Consider the following 11,459-nt stretch of genomic DNA (forward strand, 5'->3'; position numbering starts at 1 on the left):
CAGCCGGGATTAAACATGTCATATTTCAGAGGCGTGTGTCATGGAGCAGAGCTGAGGAATGATGAGACACAGAAGATGTGTGTGTGTAGAGGTGTTTTACAAATGTTTTTATGCATGCAGTTTAAAAGTACATATTTAACATGCATGCTCTTGCAGAAAACATACATTGAATATACATTCTGCTTCCATATTGTTATATCTGAAACCCGTCGAGCGTTGAGATCTCGTCAGCTGCTTGGTTTCTGATCTGGTGACTTTATGGGAAAGTCAGTGTTTACATTTGCTGCTCTTTAAAACAAGTTCAAAGGGAATGAAAGCGTTTGAAAATGTTTCCTTTTATCTGGTTTAATGATGATATTATGAATCCAGCTGCTCTCGGCTTCATCCAGAGCAAACACAGATCTTCACCGTGAAACTGCAAACTGTTCTTTTGAAAACGTGTCAAAATGGCAAGATGTAAAGTCAGAATTGCGAAAAATTGAAATAATGCAAGATGTAAACTTAAAATTCTGAGAAAAAAATGTCAAAGTTGCGAGATGTAAAAGTCAAATTCCTGAGAAAAAAAATGCAGAATTGTGAAAACATTGTAAATTGCGAGACGTAAACTCAAAACTCTGAGAATTTTTTATTTATTTTTTAAATGTGAGAATTGTGAGATGTAAAGTCAGAATTGAGAAATAATGTAAATATTGCAAAATGTAGTCAAAGTTCTGAGAATTAAATTTTTTTTAATTGTAAGATGTAAAGTCAAAATTGCGAAAAATGTAAATAAACGTAAACTTAAAATTTGTAGGAAAAATGCAAAATTCTGAGAGGTAGTCAAAACTGTGAAAAATGTAAATACTGCAAAACTTTTTGAATTAAAAATAAAAATAAAAATTTATTTAACGATGTAAAAGTAAAATCCTGAGAAAAAAATGTCAAAGTTGCGAGATGTAAAGTCTAATTCCTGAGAAAAAATGTCAGAATTGTGAAAAAAATAAAATTGCGAGATATAAACTCAAACCGCAGAGAATTTTTCATTTTTTTTAAATGCGAGAATTGTGAGATTTAAAGTCAGAATTGCAAAAATTTTAAATCATGCAAGATGTAAACTTAAAATCCTGAGAAAAAAGTCAAAATTGCAAAATGTAAAATCAGAATTGAGAAAATCTAAATTACTAAATGTAAACAATTCTGAAAATTGTGAAAATTGTGAGCTGTACTCGTTTAATTTATAACTCGCAATTGTGAGAAAAGAGTCAGAATTGTGAGAAAAAAGTTGTTTTTTTACTTTTGAAGCTTCCACGGGTTTGCTTCTACAGTCACATGATCTCGGGTCCAGAACTCACAGAGCCGGACCACACACACACACACACGCGCCTATCAGGTTACACACTGAAGGAAAAGCACACACAGATCAGAGATAATGTCCTGCATCAGCACTAATACTCTCTTCATCATGTGTCCGACAGAAATATAACCTAAACAGAACATTTCTGGTAAATGTTAGTCTTTTCTCCCTGTTGTTGTGTCGACGTCCGAGTGAAACAAGATTTGATTGCATGAGACATGGCTGATTTCAGTAAGTTTGTTCTGTATCTTTCAACATTCCCATGATGTTCATTGATGTTTATTTGCTGCTGTTACTAAAGAGGACGAGATTTATCTGAAACGATGCATTAAAGAGACACAAAAACACATTTATTGTGTGAATATCACAATAAAACTGACAGAATTTGAAAGCTCAGACTCCAAAGCAACAAAAGCACAAAGCGATTATTGCTACCCGGTCACACTAAACGCGTCTCTATATCACGCATTGTGTTTATGGTAACATTGATACGCGAAAATGAGTTTTCTGTGATTATTAGTGGTGTATGAGGCTGGTCGATGGGTCAGAGAACAGCACTGGTCATGTTTCATGATGTGAAGAAGCACTTAAACACACACGTGACCCCGGGATGATCTCTATCATCTCTAACATCTGTGCAGATCTGATCTGTTTTACACTGTTACACTGTCCTATTAACCTGTCAGGTGTCCAGTGTCGTTTTACTATCACTGAGATATACTATTATCATTTTTTTAAACATAATTTGATTTTTATTTTTGTATTTTCCATTTAAGTTTCAGAGTTTTAGTAGATTTTGTTATTTAAATTAGTTTTTTAGAAAATGCGGTTGCGCTTTTATTGTGTTGGAAAACTACCGTTTCTGTGAAAACATCTGCCCTAAATCAAGAGCATTGCACACACACACACACACACACACACACAACGAGCGCCAGTACATCCAGAATTAATGCATCATTACAGAATCCAACAAAGTCTGTTACACAAGTTTTAGTAGTTTTTGTTATTTATTTATTATTATTATTATTATTATTATTTTTAATAGGTTTTTGTTTTAGTATTTTCTGGTTTCATTTTAAAGTTTTTGTAATTTTGTTGTTTGTAATTTTCATTTGTAATTGTTTTTTAATGTCTATTTAAAAATATATAAAGTGTCTATTTTTAAGAAACATTTTAAATGAGTTTTTATTTGAATGTTTTAGTAATTTTTTTGTTTGTCATTTTTATTTGTTATTGTTTTTTTAACGTCTCTTTTATTTCATATTTTGAATGAATTTTTATTTTTTGTATTTTCCGTTTTATTTTTAATTAAAGTTTTAGTAATTTTGGGATTTTGGAGTTCTAGTTGTACCACCTGACTGCTACAGGTATGACATCATTCGGACCGAATGCAATGATTGGACGAACATTTTATGGTCCTGGGTCTTTCAAAGACGATGTCTATATATATATATTGTCTTTGGAAGGACATAGGACCATAAAAGGTTCGTCCAATCATATATATACATACACACACACACACACACACATGACAACATGTAGAAGCAACAGGACATTTCTGAATGGTTAGCTGATGAATTTATGAAGCTGATGTGTAGTTATCTTCTAGTCATTGATTAGCATATTCTGTCTTGATAATCTATAAATTGTGTTCCGGGGGCGGGCTTATGTAAATTCTAGGGTTGGTGATGTCATTAACCCGGGAGGAGTGTGGTGTAGTCTCTACCAGCCGTTTGTTGTAGTCCTTAAAAAGCGATTTCTGTAAAAGCAAATATCTCCCTTTGCTTTGAACTTTGAGCGTCGTAACTTTGCAGATGTTGTTTATGCTCAAACAGCAACATTACACACTAACTAAAGTTAGAAAAGTCAAATCATAATCAACCACCCCTTTTACATTTTGTCAGAACCTCTAGTAAATTACACGTTTAGTTGTGTGTTCAGAATCGTGATGATTTTCAATCTATCCAGAATCGTGCAGCTCTATATGGCAGGTACATTTTTACTTTAAAGGCCAATGTGAGTGCAAAAAAAGTTTTTGCACATTTAATTTCATACAGTATATTGAGGTTATTTTAATTAAATAAGCAAAACTAGGAGCAAAAACTCTTCATCTCTGAGTGTTTGCCACACGGAGGCCCATCGAGGGGTTAAACATGACAGAGAAGATCCTAAACTCAAGGTTAAGGGTTCACTCAGAATGACTTCAGTGAAACTCTTCACTCTTAATGCCCTACAGCTGATGTCTTGATTTAATAAGCCGTTTCTTTCTCCTCCCCTTATGAGTTTATAAAACACTTCTAATAAGACACAGATCTTGCGTTCCTCCGTTGGGCCCCGGGGCTCCTCCAACATACTTTCAACTTTTATGTATTTATACAGCACATTTAATAGCCCACAGTTATAACTGAAAACAATAAAACGTACATGTATAAAGACATTTACCGAGTGTCTCGACACACACCCTCACACAACTGTATAGAGAGATCAGTGTAGAGAGAAAGAAAACGAACTAAAAATAAGTTATTACTACAATATACAGGATATACTCTTAAGTTAAAAAGTTATGAGACTTAAACATTTCTATTGTTGTCCGTTGTTCCTATTCGCAAGAGGAGAGACAGACAGGCGACGGGTGAAACTGTGAAGCTTTGGGTGTAACTTTATTCCAGACGTCACTGTGATCATTAAACTAGAACAAAATGTCCAACATTAAATTGATTTTAGTGCTGCTTTCTCCAGATCTGTTTGTGATGAGGCACTGAGCTCCTCCCAGGCACTTACAGCAGTTTTATTATAAACATGTTGAAATGGTTCCTCACTGAATCTCTATTTATCCTGTCATTTCTAGAATTGTTAAGTTTATCATATAAAAACTCATTTAGACTTAGATTTAAATAATTCTCATTTAGACTCCCTCGGCTTGTAAAACAAGCAATGCAGGGACATCAGAAGGGTTTAAATAAAAGGTTTTATTGATTCTTTTATGTGTTATCGGGAGCTGAAGGTCAGTAAGTGAAGATGATTCGCCAAAGCTTCCCTAAAATATGTAAGAAAAAGTAGCCAATGAGCAGCTGCAGAGCTTTCAGAGCCCCTCCCCCCTCCCCAGCTCCACCTGTATATCTGCTGTGTGTAATTCATGTATATTCAGGGTTTGAAATGTACTTTTTCACTCACTGGACAATTTGGCATTTTTAAGTTACTGGCCATTCAGAACTTCTACTAGCCAATAAGTAAGGGATAATGTAGAGCGAGGCGGTTGTTATAGCGAATAGGGTTGTATTCGAATAGGGATTGTATTCGCTATAACAACCGCCTCGCTCTACATTATCCCGCTTATTACATGGCTACCTACCAAATAAATCAATAATTTGACACAAAATATTGATTTAAAAATGAGTTTATTGATTTAAAAACGATTGTATTGCTTCCGCTAAAGAGAATATTCCGTTCCGTCTCTACGGTTAGAATCTTGCGTCCATAGCAACGCTCTGTTTATCATGGCAACGGTGTGTTATACTTAGCAGCGGATTGTTATCAAGAAATAACAGACCGCATTCTACATTAGAATTCAACCAAGCCATGTAATAAATAATAATAATAATAAAAAATAATATATATATATATATATGTCATAAAATTTGGATTTCATACATTCATTTTTCAAACAGCATCTCTTCCCTTCCTCTTCCCTTTGGTGATCCTTTTCACCAAAAAAATGTGTTTTATGTGGACAGATTAATACAGTACAAAGAACATAGGATGTTGTAAAATAACAATGTCTTTTCTGTTAACCGATTGCTTTTTAATCTTCGCTATTGCTTCAATGCAAATGAACAAGCGCGCCTTTATTTGTCGTGCAGTGACGTGTGTGTGTGTTCAAGTAGGCTATATATGAGCAGATTCTGTGCAATACGCTGTATTTAATATATCATGCTGAATCACGTATTTGCGCTAAATCTCAGTAGCACCTCACTGCAGTACACGAGATCCAGGGGGCGGAGTTGGATCCAGATCTAAGGGCTGGAGATTGGTAGGTTTAGGTCTATTTTTTACATCAGTCTATGGTTTAGGTATATGTAAGGTGGGAGGAGTTGGATCTGGATCCAACTCCTCCCCCTGGATTTCGTGTTCTGCAGTGAGGACCATCTCCTAAATCTGCGCAGAATTGGCTTACACGAACTTCCCCAGCAAAGCGAGTAAATAGTTGGCTAGTGATTTGATTTGACAGCAACATTTGACCAAACATATCAACATTATCATATCCATTACCACGCCAAACACTCGTAAGAGTTGTCATGACAGAAATATAATGCGAATAACATTGAATAAATATATTTTAGTCAGGGTAACAGTTAGATAGGGCCTACTGATAATTAATCCCTCAAACCCCTTAAACCTCTTTATTTAACAAATGTACACACTATATATAGTCTATGCTAACTTGAAAAGCTTGTTTCCGCCTGTGTGAACGCAGCTCAAAGTGATTCGGTCCGTGGAAGATTGCAAACACACATTCAGTCCAGTGTGGATCCTCTGGGATCGCTCATTCCCAATGGGAACCAAACGCGCCACAATCACTTCCAGAAGTGCCGTCGGATTGTGGTTTTGTGTCTTGAATGAAGTGAAGGCACATTTGTGACGTCTCCAGCTGGTCTGGCTTGTGGTGGAGATTTTAGCCTTCACACAAACATAAAAAACGTCCCTCATACCAGCAGTTTACTTTAATGCTTTAGAGCGTCCGCGAGTGTTTACATGCACAAACCCTCTCCCAGAGCCCAGCGTTGTCATGGAAACGGAGTGTTTCCAACATAAAGCCATCATTACCATCAATCCCAGTCTGCTTTAACTTTCCACAGTCGTACAGGAATCTGATGTGAAACACACACGTGCTGCGGTGTTCAACAGTCTGACAGAAATCACTGTTTTACATTAATCACATCTTTACAATGAATTTAAATTAATTAAAAATCATTATTTTTATTGCCAAACATATCAAACATTTTGAAACGCTTTCATCTCATTACTCGCCTTTTTACTTTTACTTCCAATCAAATCGTATCAATGCCCTTTTTTAATTGAATTATGAATTATTTTAATACAATTAAATGAAACATTTTGAAACGCTTTCATCTTATTATTGGCCTTTTCAAATTAAATTAAATTCATTATAAATTATTATTTTTATTGCTAATCAAATCGCATTATTGCCCTTTTTAAATTTAATTGATTATGAATTATTTTTTATTACAATTAAATGAAACATTTTGTAACGCTTTCATTGCATTATTTTCCTTTTTTAATTAAATTAAATAAATTATGATTTTTTTAATTCAAATTAAATTAAATATTTAGAACGATCACACAAAATAGCACAGAAAAAGCCACATTAAAACTGAAAGTTTTTATTATGCTGTCATACTGAGATTGTATTGTTTTTGCCTTGTAAATATCTAATATTTATCTAATATTTTTATCATGTAATTTCTTATCAAGCTGTACTTTTGCATATAACTTTGCATTGGCTACTATAAACAGTTATGTATATTATATTATATATTGCATGATGATTTATGAATGTTCATGACGGTCAGAAAATGAACAAAACTGAGAGATACATTTTTTTAAACATATTTTTCTTAAAAGGTCTCTGTATGTGTTTGAGGTCAGCTGTTGAAAGAGTAAAGTCTGTATTACAGTCACTGTTTCTTTGTTCTTTTAGGGTTCTAGAGGCCTGAACTCAAACATCAGAGACACACAGACACCTCACACACGAGTTCAACCTCACAGCATTGTGGGATACCAGTGACCAAACACTGGACAATCATTTCATCCAGAGCTGGAGAGACAAGACAGCGTTTTCTACTATAGAGAGCACTTTACTCCTCTTTGTTTTTCCACTCTTAGAAAACAAGGTTCTAGATTGAACTCTAGGGTTCTAGACTCCATTTTAAAAGAAAACATTTATGCCAATAAGGTTATATATAGAACTCTAGGGTTCTTGACTCCATTATAAAGAACCCGTTATGCCAATACATTTCTATATAGAACTCTAGGGTTCTAGACTCCATTTTAAAAGAAAACATTTATGCCAATAAGGTTATATATAGAACTCTAGGGTTCTTGACTCCATTATAAAGAACCCGTTATGCCAATACATTTCTATATAGAACTCTTGGGTTCTAGACTCCATTTTAAAGAACCCTTTATGCCAAAAAGGCTTTATGTAAAACTCAAGGGTTCTTGACTCCATTTTAAAAGAAAACATTTATGCCAAGAAGGTTCTATTTAGAACTCTTGGGTTCTTGACTCCATTTTAAAGAACCATGCCGAAAACATTCTATATAGAACTCTAGGGTTCTTGACTCCATTATAAAGAACCCATTATGCCAATAAGGTTCTATATAGAACTCTAGGGTTCTTGACTCCTTTAAAAAGAACTCTAAGGTTCTTGACTCCATTTTAAAGAACCCTTTTCTTTATGCCAAATTTATGCCAAAAAGGTTATATATGGAACTCTAGGGTTCTTGACTCCATTAAAAAAAAAAAAACATAAGTTAGATTTAAATAAGTTGTTCCAGTGACAAACATTTTAGTTTTCAAACCAAACATGTACATGTTTTGTGATATGAATAAGCACATGAGAGGTAACGTGAGGTTAATGGCATTTAACCACAGAGCTGCTAATTAACCGAAGCCAAAACGAACTCGTCTTTATGATTATGATTGTGATTGATGAGAACAATCAGCGCAGTGAATTACTGCCTGTATTACAGCGCTTTAATTATGAACAGATATAGATGAGCATAAAAAACACAGAGTGTTGTGCACACATAAAAAAACAGCAGAATCATCAAAAAACATTAATTAAAAGGCGAGCCTCAACTGAGTTCGGGAATGTTTCTGGGAAAACAGCTTGATATCCATATATAAATGAATAACAACAGTTTCTACATATTTATCTCAGATTTCATATTTATGATCTTCTGAATTCATCTTGCTGGATTCTACGTTACATGCATAGTAAGTGATCGCAGATGTCATCGAAATAAAAGAGACTGAATGTGTTTCTATTACATTATGGAATCAGACGTTGTGTTTTTTTAAGCAACAATGAATAGATTCTCAGTGTGTAAGAAGCTAGCATGTGTTTGATTAGCCTTTGATTGCTGGACAGAGAAGGTAAAAACACCTGAACTCACTCTGATGGTTAATCCATCCTCTCTCCAGGATCACCGCTCCACATCCGAGTTTCCAAAACTGGGAACGGAGAGGGAATGAGAGACTATAGGGAAGGAGAAAAAGCGAGTGAAGTGAAAGAGGAAAATGAGTTAGAGTTGGTGGAGCGCAGCCATGAGGATTAAAGAGTGAATACCGCGGTAAACTCCATGGTAACAGAGGAAATCCACTAAACAATCAGATTAATAGAGCGGTTCAGATTCATTTTGGACCATTAAAGAGCTGATGTGAGCTCTCGATGGTTTTTGCTTTTCTTTAAGCCATCTGACGGCATTACTTCAACCTGTTTTTTAAACAATCACGTTTAATGTTGGAATTTCTGGTGAAAAACTACATTACCCATGATTCTGTAAAGAAATCTCGACCAATCAGAGCATTGTAACACATCTATCATGCTTTAGCTCCGCCCTCTCTTCCATGAATGACATAATCGAGTCTCCCAACGCTCTCACACGACTGAAATACTCAATATTCACAACATTTCAGATCCCTCAGTTCTCCATCTCTGAAAGCCAAGCTGATGTTGGTTCTTGTTTTATTACGAGCTCTGTCTCGTTCTCTTTTCTCCAGTAGACTCTCTATTCTCTGTCAGTGTTCCTGAACTCCTGAAACGCCTCCACTGTAGTCTTGAGTTTCTCCCGGGAACGAACACGTCACAATATTCCTCATTATAATAATTAATGCGCAGAATAAAGGGGCGGGGCCTGGTTGAGTTAGTTAGTAGTGTGTTAAACTGGCGGTTATGGTAAGGGGCGGGACATTTCCCAGACACACTCAAAGCGCTCGACCAATCACAACACACTGCTCCAGCCGACCAATCAGAGCACAGTGTGCTTTTCAGAAGGAGGGGCTTCATAGAGACAGGAAGTAAACAGAGCGTTACTGACAGACTGGGAAGAGAGGAGCCGCAACAATGGAGAATATGAGGAGAATAATCAATAAACCTGTTCTCGTAGAGCCTGAACTACATCAAGACTCTGTAAAAGGGCATGAGTCCTGTTTAAACAGATCAGCTGCAGTAAATCACCACGGTAAACATGATTCTGAAGGCTTTCATTGACGCATCTGTCTTTGCTCTTCAGACTTCAGAACCGGAGGAAATGCACAGTTTTTGGTGAGCAAATTTCCAGGAGTGGTGTTTCACAGGATGTGGTTTTCCACAAAACATTAAGTTCGAACAATAGAGAGAGGAAACGCGGACAACAGTGTTTGAAAGCAACAGATCGGGATGAAGTCACCATTTCACAGGCTTCGCCAACATCCACAGCTGCCAGAGAGAGAGAGAGAGAGAGAGAGAGAGAGAGACAGACAGACAGACAGAGAGAGAGAGAGATAGACAGAGAGAGAGAGACATAGACAAACTTAGAGAGAGAGAGCGAGAGAGAGAGAGAGAGAGACACAGAGAGACATAGACAGACAGAGAGAGAGACAGAGAGAGAGACAGAGAGAGAGAGAGAGAGGCGTCTCACTCCCACTTAAATCTGGTCTGATTGCTGCCAAACCAAAAGATTAAAGTCCTTTGAACTGAGAGAAACTGAAGCCCGTTTAAAGCTCGCCTTGTTCTCTCTCTCTGTCTCTCTCTCTCCATATGGTCACACCATTTCCATTGCTCTCAGATGAAGGACTGAGACTCTCTCTGTCTGTCAGATGCAACATTTACAAAGACTTTTCTACATGTTACAGGAGATGAGGGAATCACATGTGGATTCACTTCAGCATGAAGTCTGAGACTGTTTCCCTCAAACGATCATCCTGTCGTCTTTTACTGTTTTAAGCCTCATTTGCATCACAAATACTTATGCACTGCCAAATCAATTCAGTTAAAACAATGCAAACACGTGTTCAGTGGATAACGTCAAAGAATAAAATCAAAAGAAAGAGGATTATCATAATAATGACATGAAAGAACCCGTATGACTTTCTTTCTTCTTAATAACTTGTGTGTGTTTTATAACTCAGACGTTCTGCTGAACATCTAGGTTTGAGTTTGTGTTTGTGGGTTTTCAACAACACGAGTGTGAGAAAGTGATGACAAAAGTGTAAGTTTTATGTATTTAAAGACCAGCGTCTCTGTCTCCGTCTGCACTGGTCGTGCTAAAGTGAATCCACATGGTAAAACATCTCTCAGAGTCTTCGTGTCAGGTAGAAAGTCTTTGTAAATGCTGCATCTGGCAGTCTCAGTCCTTCATTTGAGAGGAATGGAAATGGTGTGACAATATTTACATTTATGCATTTTGCAGGCGCTTCTATCCGAAGTGAAACGCGTTGCACTTTACCAGAACATGCATTCCCTGGGAATCGAACCCGTGTTCTTGGCGTTGCTCTACAGTTTGAGCTATAGAATGCATATAGATTTTATTATTGATAAAGTCATTGCTTTAAACTGGTTTCATCCATGTGCAACTCATATAGTCTCTAAATGGCGGGTGATTAAACAATAAAGTTGTGGTTTGCATTTACTGATGTTTAAAATGAATTTTCTTGGCCAAATTTTTGCATTTGAATTGGAATCCACTAATGCTGTCACAATTAACATGTTAATTTTGCTAAATATTTAATATCAAAATTTCCTGCCATCCTTTGGCTGGCATTACATTATTTGACCACTCTATCATTCATTCAAGCGCAAGAAGACGCAGAACAGAACTCAGATCTGCACTGAAGATCTGCACTGGTGTGACGTCTGTAATGTCTCTTTTGCTTGAATTGACAAAAAACACTCAATATGATGTTGAAATGCCCGTTATTGGTGAGTATCTTCGTCTTAAACATGTTAAAAAGTGTTAAATGCCTGTAAAGAGTTGTGAGAACACCGAATGAGGTGCGTCAGATGTTAAAGGGACCGCAGACTAATATTCCTGCTGATGTTTTTAATCTTCATCAAACAAAC

The sequence above is a fragment of the Rutilus rutilus genome (assembly GCF_951802725.1).
Source record: "Rutilus rutilus genome assembly, chromosome: 6".
Lineage (NCBI taxonomy): Eukaryota > Metazoa > Chordata > Actinopteri > Cypriniformes > Leuciscidae > Rutilus > Rutilus rutilus.